The sequence below is a fragment of the Condylura cristata genome, unplaced genomic scaffold (genome assembly GCF_000260355.1).
Source record: "Condylura cristata isolate star-nosed mole 26May11 unplaced genomic scaffold, ConCri1.0 scaffold00001, whole genome shotgun sequence".
Classification (NCBI taxonomy): Eukaryota; Metazoa; Chordata; class Mammalia; order Eulipotyphla; family Talpidae; genus Condylura; species Condylura cristata.
The window spans coordinates 43,919,466-43,933,062 of NW_004567102.1; the positions used below are offsets into that span (position 1 = coordinate 43,919,466).

Consider the following 13,597-nt stretch of genomic DNA (forward strand, 5'->3'; position numbering starts at 1 on the left):
TATATATATATGTGTATATATATGTATGTATATATATAATTTAAATACAGTATATGAATTGTTTTGCAATGTTAACAATATATAAACTTTATATACATGATACTGTAGGCCTCTGCCTACTCCTTAGAGATTTTGAGATTGATCGAATGGCTGCAGTTGACACCTGTAGATTAACTTTGTTTTAACTGTTTAATATTATTTCATTGTGAGGCTATTACATTATTTTTTAGCCATTTTCTATTGATGGACATGTAAATTTGCAACTTTCATTTTTATAATGATACTGTAAAAAATATGCCAGGACCTACCCTCTTATATCAATACTGTTACCTGGTCGTTCCACTTGACAGAGTGGAAGCAAATCAGCAAATAATTCCCCAGCGATCCATGATCCATGTACACAGGTCTAGAACTAAATGTTAGACATAGTTCCCATTCTTAATATAATCTTAGTTTACTATTGTACATATGTACAAATAAGAATTACATTAAATTTTGATAATATTATACCTGTCATTTTACTAAATTTATATTTATTTTTAAAGCAGAGGTGTTGCCGATGTCATCATTTGGTTATTTTCCCCAATATTTGGCTTTGTTAATTCTCCAAGGTTCATAGTTATATGTAAATAATTTGCAGGGTTTTTTTTCTTTTAGGAGAACACTGTATTAAAAATCCTTCCATAATTTGCAGCACTGTTATTTGCTCTACTAATGATTTATTAAATATATCAGAACAATTAAAAAAGATGTGATACTTAAATGTTTTCTGCTATAGCTCAAATAATTTAAATCACTCTCTTAAGAGATGTGTTTTGGGAATAGTCATAGCAGCAGGCAAATGACTTAGTAAGGATGATGATAAGTGTAAGCTGGTAACTTTTAATGGAAATAGATAGTTTTGAATTGCATTCCAAATCACTTGTTTTTCCAGCATTTATTGTATATAACAAACACATAGAAAGTAGTTAGCTGAAACAGGTAGTTTGAAAATATTTTAGCATTTTTTATCTAAACAAATGTCAGAACTTTTTTTTTGAAAATGAAAAATGCTAAGTATAATAAAAGTGTATATTTATGCTCTTGGCAGCCAAATGTGCTTTTTAATGGAATTTAAATAAATGGAATTTTTATGACAAAAAAAGCAACAGTAAAAGCAGTGATTATGTTTTTCATAGTTCATTTGCCTTCTTTGCCCTGCAGACCTTGTGTGGAGGAAAATGAGATCCCGAGTGAAGTCTACAATGTCATTGACTCTGAAGAAGGACTCAGAGACCCATTGGTGTTTAATGACCCTTACTGGCCTATGCAATGGGAACTGGTATGATCTTCAGAAATAGATAGTTCTTTGGCAATGTTAAGAAATATTATTTTCGTCATGTTTTAATGCAGCCGACAAACACTTTTATGCACTGCCTGCTTTTATCTATTAGTTTTGCAAAGAGACTTAGTAAACTTTTGATGAAATATTGCTGCAATTTTATTAATGAGCACTAATCCTTTTAATTTGATTACATCCTTAGGGTTTGATTTAGTCTATAAAGATACCAGTAAAAAAAAAAAAATAACGCATTTAAATTTACTGTGTATAAGTATACTCATTACATAGATATGTTGTTGTCATTCAGGCTTGAAGTCCCTGTTCTTGCATAACTAAAATAGATTTCATATTACATCAATAATGAGAGAACTCTACTTTATTAATTGGGTGCTAGAACATAGCACAGCAAGCTTTTTTCATAATACTTATGCATTCTGAAATTTTCTTGGATTTTTTAGGATCATATAGTTCTCTCATTTATAAATCATTGAGAGGTCTGAGAAAAGAGCACATTACTTTTGAGTATAAATATATTTTATAATGTTAAAGTTGATACACTGAATTTTTAAAAGAAAGTATTTGGAATGTGAATATGATTCAGTGATAATATTGGAGAGAATTGAAGAACTTGTTATGTCCATACTTAGCTCCTCATAGATCTATAAGCTATATTGGGTTGTTATATGGGTCTAGTGATATGAAATGAGGAAAAGGTTAAGTGCTTGTCATTATTTTCATGGATATAATGAGAGAAGTGGGGAACTATTGTGATAGCTCTTCCCTATGTCTGTCATTGGCAATGCTATTTGGAAAAAGAGCAGAAAAACTATATTGGAAAATATCCAGTTCACTTTTTTGTAGCTTAAATTCATCTTTTAAATGTGAAATATAACCTAAAAATATCTTAGATGTATGTGACTACATTTGACATAATAGACAAAAATAATCAAGTGGATAAATATTGAGGTTTGTTTCAATTACCTGGAGGTGAGCTAATGGGTAACTAGTGAGTGAACAAGAGCTAATTGAGACCATGAGAGTCAAAGATAAAAAGAGTAAAATCAGGGAAGAGAAGTAGGTTGGGGGGGTTACAGTAAGGGGAAGATTTTTTTTTTAGTTTTCTTCCACTTGTTGAATATTTTGATCTGAAGAAACAGCAAAAAATTAAAATGAATTCTGGAAGATGACATGTTTGACACTTTCTTATTGGTCAGGTAATAAGTAATCTTCCTCTATGTTAGAATTTCAGGAGCTAATAGGAGAAAAAGAATGCAAGTAATACAGGAAAGATAAGAATTGAGGTAGCCTGTAAAATGACAGGTATTAGACATGGAGATACGTCTTAGAGGCTATTGAGTAAGCCCTCTTAGAAGTGAAGGACAGAGATTGTGAAAGAAAAAAGCTGAAGGAAGAAGTAGTAGATTGTTCCATACCATTTTCTATGGCACTTGTTAGATTTTTTTTGCACATGACCAGACAATAAATACTACAGGCTTTGTGGGTCACATAAATCTCTGTGGCATATTTTTATCTCTGTCATTCTAGTCCTTTAAAATGTAAAAACATTTTCTTAACCACAGGCATACAAAACAGGTAGTAAGCTGGTTTTCTCATATAGGTCACAATTAAATGACAACTTTTGAGAGTTAAAGGAGAAAAGGAGTCGAAGAAGCAGCAACCATTCAGATTTAGTTGTCTCTTAAATATCAAAGTTCCCTGTTGCTGTACACATATTACATGAACACAGCTCGACGATGAATGATCAAGCCAGGTCTTACTAATGTCAGTAGCCTTCTGGATTATTACTATATTCTGGTAGCACCATTCTTGAGGTATGTCTGGAGTATAGAAGAGAGTCCTTATAATACCAAGACAGACCAATAAGCAAAATCGCAGAGAAAGAAAAGGTGTAGTTGGATGTTCTGCCTAAAACATATTCTTTTTTTTTTTTTTTTTAAAGATTTATTTATTTATTCATACAGAACTGGGGTACAGGCCAGAGGCTCAGGGGCGGTGAGAGGCTTCACCAGAGACAGAGTGGGGAGCAGAACAGGCAGATTGACGAAGTACACTGCTGAGGGGAGCAGCGGGCGGGTCAGGAGAGGTCTGGCTCGCCATGTGGTCTCCTCCGGGGCAGGCGGCAGGCGGGAATCGAACTCATGCGGAAGTGGCTTCAGATTCTCAGTGCTGTGCTTTAACCCGCTGCGCCACCAGGGAGGGCCCTAAAACATATTCTTAACAACAAATCTAAATTGTGTTACAGATTCCATCCTCTGATGAGAATACCAAATTTATTTCAATCAAAGATTGAATGTCACAAGTAGTTTTCACTGCCCTAACAGAGAAATTTTAGGTCTTATGCTGATTATCCCGCAGAGTATTCTCCCTCCATTGTCAGCTTCATCTGCCCTTTTGCACAACCATGCATCTTTAAGTAGACGTCTGTTCTTACCTTTATTTTTGTGCCCATTTATTCCTTAACCTTGATAATCTGTGATAATCTTCCAGGTAATGCTTTTGGTTCATTTTAGTTGAATCATCAATTATGAACTTTTAGCTATCCAAATAAAAGCTTTCAATGGTTAAAATCAGGTTCTATGACATGGCAAATTAAATAATTCATAGTCTTTATTAGTTTCATTTCAGACTGTTTTGCTTCTAAACACATTGATAGCGACCAACAAGAGAAAGCCACACAGGAATGCAAGTGGTCATGATTCTTCTCCCAAATGCTCTTTCTTTGTGTCTGTCCAACATTTTTTCATGACTAATTAGTTCTCACATTCCAAAATTCAGTCTTGGAACAGTATCCTAAAAGAAGATCCTTTTCACTTACTATATTGAATTAGGCCAATATCGCCCTGTATTCCCATAGCACAGTGTCCTTAGTGCAATTTGAATGAGTGAAAAAGTGACTGAATGACTGAATGAATTCTAAATAATATATGAATTTTTTCAACTAAAGAATAATATGCCTAAAAACAGAAACTATATCTTATTTATCTGTACATAGCAACTCATGACAAAATCTGACATTTTTATACCAATTTCTTTAATAAGCAAATTTGGAATACATTTGTGGATAGAGTTACTCATTTATCTCCCTTTTATAAAGTTAAAAATAATCTATTTAACCTTTACCTGCTATGAACTTGATTTCTAAGAAAACTGTTCCTCAATTTAAAAATCAGCTTCTGGGGCTCTCCCTGGTGGTGCAGTGGGTTGAAGCACAGCACTAAGAAGTTAAAGCCACTTCAGCATGATACCTTCCCTTCCCAGGGGGATCCCTATGGCATGGCAGCCTTCTCCTGACCCAACTGCTCCCCTCAGCAATGCCACTTCATCAGTTGGCTTGTTCTGCTCCCTACTCTGTCTCTGGTGAATCTTCTCATTTCCCCTGTACCTCTGGCTTGTACCCCAGTTCTGTATGCATAAATAAATAAATCCTTAAAAAAATAAATCAGCTTCTGGGCTGGGTTAAGTCTCTGTACTATCACTTCTGAGGCCTGAGTTCAGTCTCCAGACAGTGAACTAACCCACATGTGGTGCAGCAGACTTCTCCCTGTCTTACCTGTTCCTGCTCCCCTCAGCAGCTTATTCCAGTAAATGTGCCTGCTCTGCTCCCTACTCTGCCCTTGGTGAACCTTCTTGCCCCCCCCCCCAACACCTTTGGCCTATATTCCACATCTTCTATGCATAAATAAATGAAGAAATCTTTTTTTAAAAATCAGCATCTACCTCTTCCAGTACATTGAGGGACAACAACAAAAAATTTGGAGATAAGAAACTCCTAATGGGAGGTGTAAGCACAGTTAGATTTATTCTTTCACTAAGTTGAGGAATTAGTCCAGGGCTAGTATGACATCTCACAGAGTCAGGACCTGAAGTTCTTTCAGTATGCCACCCCATTGTGTCCTTCTTCCATATGGCTCACACTTTGTTTTACCTGATGGAAGGAGAAGAGGATTTTGTTTTTAATCCATTTAATTCCTATGGACACAGTGAGGAAGTTGTATATGTGTATTCAGGTAAAAGTTGGGGGGGGGGGTTGGGGAGGTGGTTCTAGAAAAGGACAATAGCCCCTTCCAACTACTAATTAAAAAACAAAGTGTTTTAAGTTAAAATCTAAATATATAATTCTCTGGAATTGTCTAATTGGTATTTGAAATATAGCATCAACAATATATAAAAGATAAGAAGTTAGGAAAATACAGGACAATTTTGAGATTTAAGAGAATGATTTTAAGAACATATATTCTGAAGGTGAACTGAATAATTTTATGAACATATAATGTAAAGGTGAGTTGACAACATGATCTTCTGTTAGTGAAAAGATCAGAATACTTTTATACTGTTGGGTATAAGTGTGTGTAGTCCTTTTTTAATACCCAGGCCTGTGTGGACTGCTACAGTACAGGCAGAGGGGAAGTGTTGAGAAGAATTCAGACTGTGAATTCAACAAGAGAAAAAAAATTGCTTATTTTAACATTAATTTTTATATTAAAAAAATCTTAAAAATTTTCAATGGATGCTTTACTGGGCATATTAGGAAGAACATATGCTTAAAGGATAGATAAATATGATTCAAATTCTGAGTCTAGACTGTGATTATCATGAAAATTTTGATCTTCTGAAAATCTTTTTTTTTTTTTACCTGTAGGATGGGAAAAATATACTCTTCACAGAATTTCTCTTAAATTAAATGAGATTATAGACACAAAGAATATGTCACTGTATTTGACATGTGGTAGACATTTAATGAACGACTTGGCAGCTGGCCAGATTCCTTTCTTACCTATAATGGATTAAAATTTCATTATCTAGGAAATAAACTGTGCTGAATATTAATTTCTTAACAGGGTTAGATGACTAAAGCAGATCTAGTACAGGTTGTTAATAACTCTTTGTTATAGTGTAATGGGAATAATGACTATCTTAGTGGATTCCAAAGAAGGGCTTACCTTACAAATGGTACAGGAGCATATCCGTTGAGATGCAGAAAATAACACAGACCTTCCATTTTATTTTATTTTTAAGATTTTCAATCATCCTGAATATGATACAGTCATATAATATAGTTATATATTAGTAGATGCTTTCATTTATAAATAATTAACTATACACATAGTATGGGTATAGACACAAAATCTTTTTTTTTTTTTTACTATTCATACAGAACTGGGGTACAAGTCAGAGGTGCAGGGGTGGTGAGAGGTTTCACCAGAGACAGAGTGAGGAGCAGAACAGGACAACTGATGAAGTACAGTGTAGAGGGGAGCAGCGGGTGGGTCAGGAGAGGTCTGCCACGCTATGTGGTCACCTCTGGGGCAGGCGGGAATCAAACTCATGTGGAAGTGGCTTTAGCTTTTCAGTACAGTGCTTTAACCCGCTGTGCCACCAGGGAGGGCCAATCTTTAAAAAAATTCATAATTTAATAAGATAGTCATGTGTATATATTGACTGCATTTTCTGAATTTACAGCAAAGGCATAAATAAGACAAAAAGCAGAAACATAGAAAAGGGAAGAGATTATTCTACCCACAGATGTTGTAAACACTTCACTGAGTCAAGAGAGAAATAAGCAAATGCTTTAGTCCAAGGTAGGCATGTAACTGCAGTCTGGAGAAACAACAATGGAGTATAAACTGTATAGTTCTAAAGGACTGCTTATGCTAAAATAAGACATTTGTGCTTTGTTTTATAGTTCATGGAGATTAGAGGTTATGAGAGGGAAGTGACTCAATCACCATTCTCTTATAGAATGATGATTTAGCAGTGTGAATTCAGAATAAAGGGAATAAAGACTGGAGGCAAAAGATAAAGAACTTGGACTCTGTGCTTCTGGCTACCCTAGTGTCTCTTCCTCCGTCTTATAAGTGTACCAGTCCTATTGGATTAGCACCCCTTCTAATGACCTCATTTAACCCCTAATTACCTCTTTGAAGTTCCTGTCTCCAAATTCATTCACAGTAGAGATTAAGGTTTTGGCATATGATTTTTCAGGGAATAAAATTTGTCCCATAACAATGATGAATGTTATAAAAAATAAAGGAAAAATTTGGTGGTGTGGTGAAGTTAATGAATTATGAATTTAACAGTAACCGTATCTGTCTATAGAATATTTATATTAAGAAAGGAAGACAGCAAAATATTTAATAATTATAATAGGATGTAGAATCATTATCTATGTTTTAGCAATAGGAAATTAGAATACATAGGGTTCAAACTAACACTTGGGCAAATAGAAATATGGGAGATATGTTATACTATTGTCATTGTGTTATTATTATAGATCAAATAGTATAACCATTGATGCAAATTTAGCAAATTTCACGTATATGCTTCAAGTTTGCAACTGTAACATGTTGACTACTCTTTAATTCATTATTGTCTATATCTCTAGGTGCCCACGTGTGATTTTCAAGTCTGTATTAATATATAATTTATATACAGCTATAGTAAATATTGGTGTAATGAACATGAGTGCATATCTCCTTTCAAATTAGTGTTTTTGTAATATTTGCATAGATATATAGGAGTATAATTGCTGGGTGGTACATTAAATATTTTTTTTAATGTTCTGAGAAGTACTATTTTTCATTAGGATTGGACCAATCTACCTTCCCACTACCCTGGTATGAGGGTTCCTTATTCTCCACAACTTTACCAACACTTGTTTCTTGTCTTTGTGATATGGGTCACTCTTGCTAGTGTGAGATGGTATTCCATTTGTGTTTAACTTGCATTTCCCTGAGGATAACTGATGATGTGCATCATTTCATTTGCATATTTAGTATCTATTTGTGTCATCCTTGGAGAAGTGTCTGCTTAGCTCTTTTGCCTATGTCTTGATTAGTTTATTTGTTTTCTTTTTGTTGAGTTGTTCTTTATAGTTCATTGTAGATCTTAGATTTGAGCCCCTTATCAGAAGTATGTTTCACAGCTATTTACTACCATTCAGTAGCATGATCTTTTGTTTTAGCATTATTTTCTTTTGCTGTGCCAAAGCTTCTCAGTTTTATTTAGTCCAAATAATTTATACTCATTTTGTTTTGGCTGCTGTTGGAGACAAAGCCACAAAGTTATCACTGAAGCCTATTTTGTGGCATCTTGCCTGTGTTAAATGGAAACAATCTTAGTGCCCAAGGCACATGAGTGGTTTAAGAAACTGTGATATGGGACCTCTCTTGTGGCACAGTGGGTTAAAGTACAGTACTATAAAGCTGGCACAACCACTGCTGCATGAGTTCTATCCCCAGCCAGGGAGATGACCCACATGGTATGGGTCCTGCTCCCCTCAGCAGTATATTTCAGTACATCTGCCTGTTCTGTTCCCTACTCTATCTCTGGTGAATCCTCTCACCTCCTGCACATCTTGCCTTATCCCAGTTCTATATACATAAATAAAACAACCTTAAAAAAAAAAGAAAATATCACACACACACACACACACACACACACACACACAAAGGACTACTACTTATTACTCAGCAATAAAAAAGAAAAAATCTTGTCATAAAGGGAATAATGCTAGTGAAATAGGTCAAAAGAAGAAAGATAAATACTGGGTGATGTCACTTATATGTGCAATATAGAGAAACAAAGGGTTCGATAAACCAAACCAGTAATAAACCTTGGAATTCTAATTATAGAATTGAGTCTACCAGAATGTTGTGGGGGAAAACAGAGTCCTGGTGGGGGGATATGGCTACAGTGGTCTATGATGGGGGACTATAGGTGTCTTCATATAGTGGATGTGATGTAGTAACATACACACCTGAAGGGAATGATTGTATATTTCTAAATCACAGCATTGTAAACTAATGATGACTTAATAAGAAGAAATATGGAGGAAACCATTATATATAGCGTGTGGTTTTCATTCTTACATGTTTGTGTAAGTAAATGCAGTATTTGTCTTCAAGAAAGCTACTAATATACAGCTATATATACATATATACATATATATACATATATATATACATATATACATATATACATATATATATACATATATATATGGAGGTACATATATATATACATATATATATGGAGGTACATACACACACACACACACACACACACACATATATATATATATATATATATATATATATACATATGGAGGTACATCAGTACATGTATAGTAGTTACTGAATGAGATTGCCAAGGAATATATATTTGGTGGAAAGGAAGGGAGGGTAATAATTTTATTTGAAAGCAATGTGTTGGTTAACATGTAAATAAGATAGATAAGATAGGAGAATTATGGACATAAGTTTGGAAACTATTGCAGAAATTCATTAATCCGAGTTTAACAGGGATACTGGCATTTTACATGGAGAAATGGAGAAGAAATAATAGATTTCTTCCTTTAGTAAGTATTTATTGAGTGCTAACGGTGTCTATACAATATAGTCGACATAGAACACTCAGTTATGGACAACAAAAAAGTACCTATCCTCCTAAAGCAAGAGATAATTAAATGATAATAGTTGCTATAACAATATAGCTGACATTTTCTTCAATTTCTTCAGTATATCCTTTGTTCTGTCTAAAACAGTTCCAAGATGCAGTTTCCAAGGAAGTCAAGAGAACTGTGATTAGCATGTTGGAATAATTCAGTTTTACCTAGTCATTATGTCTTTCTTTTTGAATTTGTATGGCCTGAAGTTAGCAAAGTTGTTGCAAATACTTCTCTTCCTTTTTATTTACCCAAATGTCTTTGTTGAAGAAGACTGGCTTGTAAGATTTTGCCAGTGGATGGCTTTGACTTTTTGATTTTCCCAAAGGACTACCAAATACTGGACTGATATGAGTGGGACAAAAAGCTGTATGATTATGATACAGGCAGGAAAGTAAATATGCACAAAAGTTGCAATTTATTAGTGACATATTTCCCTGACTTTTGTTTTGTGTATATAAGATTGAGTTGTTTGTTACCTTATGAGTAGAACTGTGATTTTGGAAGGTCTTCTTTTCTTTTATATATTAAAGATGAATTAAGCTCTTTATCTCTCATTTAGGACAAATACCATTATAGGAAGATTAATTATAATTAAGTTTTTAAGAACTAACTTTCTAAACTTACTGTATAAGTTCCTTACCTTTGTTTAGATAAAGCTTAAGTTCCTATTGTGTTGCAGACACTCCAGAGGTGGGAGTTGTTCAGAATATGAAATGAAATTGACCTGCTTATCCTCTACAGTTTAGTGCTATGACGTCCCAACTTCTAATTCTAATTTTTCTTTCAACTTATTGATTTGTCCACATAGGGATTCTGATTCCTCTTTATGATCCTGTGCTATTTTTTCATAGATCTTTGACTGTGTAGACACTTGTATATATTATACCCTTTCCAATACTCAAACAAATCTCTGATGATTTAATAAAATATAAACCAAAATCTCTATCCAGGGTAAAGAACATAAAGGTTTCTTCATGCCCTGGTAATTTTTCTAGCTAGTAAAATCTATGGTACCTGCCTAGGTTCCTTTTCTTGGATTGCTGCACCCAGTCCCAGCTGCAGAAAACATTGTGCAAATATGTCACAACTCCCAAAAAAACCCTACCTTTTACCCCACTATATTCGCTACTCCATCACTCTGAGAATTACCTTTGCTTAATGGGAGCAGTCTAAGCAGGGAGACTCTGACAATCCTTTCCCCACTTCAGGGTTGGAACATAGACTATGTGTGACAGAAATAGGGATATAGAAAAATAACGTCCAAAAATAAATAAATAAATAAAAACTTTATAGTTTAAAAGAAAAAAAAAAAGAAAGAAATCTAATTTCTTGTGTCAAAAGGGGCTAGGGGATAACACTGTAGCCAAACTCCAGACTTCCAGATGTTTCCATGGATCAAGCCATGACTAGACATTACCTGACATCACAGACATCACGTAATTTGTTAGTTTCTTCTCTCTTATGTTCTTACTCTTCTTTATATTTTTTAATATATGCAGCACCTGAAATCCTGAAATCAGGCTAAACTCTGTTTCTAGGGACATGATGCCAAAAATGTTACCAAAAGTAGCTTTGGGAAGCAGGTACCAAGGTGAGATCCGAGTCTTAAAAACTTGATGGCTAGATTGCAGCAATGACTTCATCACTGCTGGTATGTGGAGTTGCATGACTTTGGCACGCAGCCACAGTACAATTGCTAGGGCTGTGGCTGAGGTCAACATAGATAGGATATGGGCAGAAGATACACTGGGCTGTGCATTATCTCTGGTGCTTAAAAGGTACAAGAGAAACATAAATTATAAAATCTGTGGAGTTGAAAGACTATTTTTGAATGCCATTGTACTTTGAAGAGGTGAAATAACAGGTCCAGGGTGATCAATCACCAATTTAAAGCCAAGAATGAGCAGCAGAGAGCCTCTTTGGCAGATTTTAAAGAGACCTTCAGCCCCTGCAGGTAGAGAGCAGATAGAACTGAAGACCAGGTAGGACTTAATTATAGCAGCCACATAACTCAAAAGAAATCTTATGCTTCAGCTAAGCAAGTTTTTATTCCAAGGCCATAGCCCTGAAGGATAAAATAGTTACCCTTAAACTTAGGATAAGGTGATATAGGGGTGTGTGTGTGTGTGCGCGCGCGTGCACGCTCGCCTGTCTGTCTGTCTGTTAACCATTCTCTCCTGAGTTTTCCTCAAATCTCTAGGCTTATACAAATGGTCTAGTTCTCTTTGTTGAAAGATATACCTCTTAAGACTATATGGGTACTTCAAATGATATAGGAACCATACAAAACATTGCTAACACCTCTGAATCTACCTCATTCTCCATTTGATCACATAACCAGCAACTAAATACTAACTCTGCTAAGAGAGAGATTGGTAACCCTCCTTCTAGAGTTTCAGGAATGACTAAGTACACCAATAACTAGTGTACTGAGATTGTGTTGTGAAGGTTTTGACAGAGTGGTGGGATAGAGTATATAGCCAAATAAAGGAGAAAACGTCAAATATCTGAGCATCCACTTGTGATTCATCCTGGAAATGGTTCTAATACACTGCTCAGAAGCATTTTGGAAGCTTTAAAATTAATGACTTAAATTTATTTTAAAATTGTATTTATTATACATATATATAGAAAGAGAGATATAGATATTATATCATTCTTCATTTTTATATAATACATACTTTCTTCTCTCAGGTATAATCATAAAATTCTTATCATCAGTTTACCTATGCACCATCACCATAGTCCCTTTTGCTCTTCCCTCCACTCTTTTGATCTTTCTCCTTCTCCCTCTCCTGCAGAATGCCTCTGACTTATAGTTGCTTGTTTTTTTTATTTATTATAATAATGACTTACATTTAATGTGGTAGAAATGTCACACTTCTGTGCCCAATTAGTAGAAGTGACTGAAGGTTCAGAAAAGTGGGTATTTTAGAAAGCTTTACTATCTAAACCTACCTAATCACCATGTTTATTTTGGACCTGAGTATAATCTATTTAAGAAGGGAATACTAGCAATATTTAGAAGCTCAGTGACAGTATTTTATAGTCTGAGACTGGTCGTAGGAGAAACACTGTAGTGGACTTGAGCTCCTTAGGTAGATGATATGTAGATACCTATCTGATGTTGTGTGTCTATAGTCATGTGAATCAAGGGTATGTATATATGGTAGCATCAGCCATCTTTATGGGAAGTCATGATCCTTTGTCATTTTCCAGGTTTTCAGAATGCATAACCTTAAGGGGAATTGTTCCTTTTCACAAGGCAATTATATCATGATGATTGTAAGCAATAATATTTCCCAAGTTATTTACCAAGGAATATATAGCCTTTTACTTGGCTAACAATATACTGAAAAGTGGGAATTTCAGATCTTTAGAGGACTTTATATGTACTATCCAAGGTGACACTTTTATACAAGGGACCAAAATACTGCCATCTACCTTCTAGGAAGGAGGCATATAGGGATAGTTAAAAATAGGTCCCTGACGGCTCTCCCTGGTGGCGCAGCAGGTTAAAGCACAGCACTGAGAAGCTAAAGCCACTTCCGCATGAGTTCGATTCCTGCCTGCCCCGGAGGTGACCACATGGCGAGGCAGACCTCTCCTGACCCGCCCGCTGCTCCCCTCAGCAGTGTACTTCATAGATCTGCCTGTTCTGCTCCCCACTCTGTCTCTGGTGAAGCCTCTCACCCTCCACATCTCTGGTCTGTACCCCAGTTCTGTATGAACAAATAAGTTAAAAAAAAAATAGGTCCTTGATATAGATATCAGGCTGTGCAGACTCAAAATAAGTAGCTAATGCCTTA

At 35.1% G+C, this 13,597-nt stretch overlaps 1 long non-coding RNA gene across 1 annotated transcript in view; it reads left to right on the forward strand.

Moving 5' to 3' along the window:
* Nucleotides 1–13,597, forward strand: part of LOC105853228 — a 107,119-nt gene that overhangs the window by 3,953 nt on the left and 89,569 nt on the right. The window contains exon 2 of the long non-coding RNA XR_001145070.1: nt 1,204–1,321. This is a non-coding gene — a long non-coding RNA (uncharacterized LOC105853228). The remainder of the gene's footprint in view (nt 1–1,203; nt 1,322–13,597) is intronic.